Raw genomic sequence first — 1,904 nt, forward strand, 5'->3', positions numbered from 1 at the left:
AGAGAATGTTATGTATTATCTGTGCATTATGTCATTTGTACGGTAAACTATATCATCAATATACTATCATTTAGGGACATAAAACCCTACTGTCTGTGTTCTTGCTTTTGTAACTGTTCATTCATACACTTTAAAGTTTCAGAGACTTGTAAAAAACAGGAGCTCACTTAATAGTTGCCCCCCATTCAGAGCCCGGGGGCTAGTGATACAGATGGAACATTCTGTTCATATTAGTTGTTTTTCCTTGATTATTATTATTATCCTTTTTTATGTGGCATCACAAATTTCCACAGCACCAAACAAATCAAAGACACAAAGGGCCTAATCCAGACCTGATCGGTGCTGTGCGTTTTCACACAGCAGCCAATCAGGTCTGAACTGCGCCTGTGCCGCAGTGCACTGGCGCATGCCAGACAGCCGACGGCCATCTCAGCCCTGCGATCACCTCTGTCTGATTGACAGGCAGAGGAGGTCGCTGGGTGGGAGGGGGCGGGCCGGCGGCATTTGACCGCCATTTAGGGGGCACAGTCCAAGCAATGCAGGTGTGCCTGGACCATGCAGAGGGCAGGCTGCGGCAGCTGCGTGATGCCACCCACAGCCGCAGTGACCCTCACCGCGATGAGTAGCTCCCTGCCAGCGCGCAGGAGCTGCGAATGGTAGGGAGCTACTCTTCAAGTACAAAAGCATCGCGGCTGTGCGATGCTTTTGTACTTGTGCGGGAGGGGGGGTCATGCCTGACATGCAGGGTGGACTAGCCCTGTGCTGGGCGTCGCCCCACATGTCTGTGTGACTGATTGTAGATGTGCTAAATTTAGCACATCTACGATCAGGTCTGAATTATGCCTACAATGCGTTAAACAGAGTAACAGAATAAAAGACTTTAATACAAGTGATGGCATAGTTATATCATATTGCAATTAGCTGAGATAGTGGACCTAAGAGGAGAGATGAAACAACAGGAGAGAGGGTCCTGCTTGGATGAACTTACATAATAAAAGGGAAGGAAAATGAGTAGGGTATTAGGGAAATACAAGGGGATTAAAATGACCAGATCAGGTGAATATCCATTAGACTATGGTGAATAAGTGAGGTATGAGGCTGTGATTAAAGTAGTGGATGTTGGGGGTGAGCCTAATAATGTAGATTGAGGGAGAGTATTCCATATATTAGGGGTATCTCAAGAGAAGTCTTGGAGGCAGGAGTGAGAACTGGCAAAGAGTGGGGAGGGGAGGTAAGGATTAAAGTTACCCCAGAGATTGCTAGGGGAAGTGGAGCAAAATTAGATTAGAAATGTACAGTATGAGCTTTGAAGGTGAGAGTGAGTTTAAACTGGTTTCTGTGGGGAAAGGGAACCACTGGAGGCATTGGCAAAAATTGGAATCAAAGTGGCATAATAAGAAAATGAGTCTAGCAGCAGAGTTAATGAGACGTTAGACAAGAAAGTGGTAGTTGAGGGGGAAGACCAGAAAGAGGAAGGTTGCAATAGTCAAATCAAGAGATGATGAGAAAATGGACAAGTGTTGGTAGAATTGAGGGAAAGACATGGGTGAATTCCGGTGAAGTTCTAGAGATGAACTGACAGGAGTGGCAAAGTGACTAAATTTGGAGAGAAAATAAGAGAGCGGAATCAAAGGTGATCGTAAGTTAATGGACTTGGTGAGCTACTGGGGTTGTCCATTCTGAGGAAGAGGTGTCAAGGGGTGGAGACAAAAGAAGGAAGGAAGACAATTAGATCAGTTTTAGACATACAGTATTTAGCTTGAGAAAGCTTTAAGTCATCCAAGAGGAGATAATGGTTAGAGAGGACAAAATGGTAAGAGGGTAGAACAGAGTGGACTAGAATATAGGTAGATTTGAGTGTCATTATCATGAAGACTGTACTGAAGACTTAAAGTGCTGATGAG

This window comes from Pseudophryne corroboree, chromosome 10 (genome assembly GCF_028390025.1).
Source record: "Pseudophryne corroboree isolate aPseCor3 chromosome 10, aPseCor3.hap2, whole genome shotgun sequence".
Taxonomy (NCBI): domain Eukaryota; kingdom Metazoa; phylum Chordata; class Amphibia; order Anura; family Myobatrachidae; genus Pseudophryne; species Pseudophryne corroboree.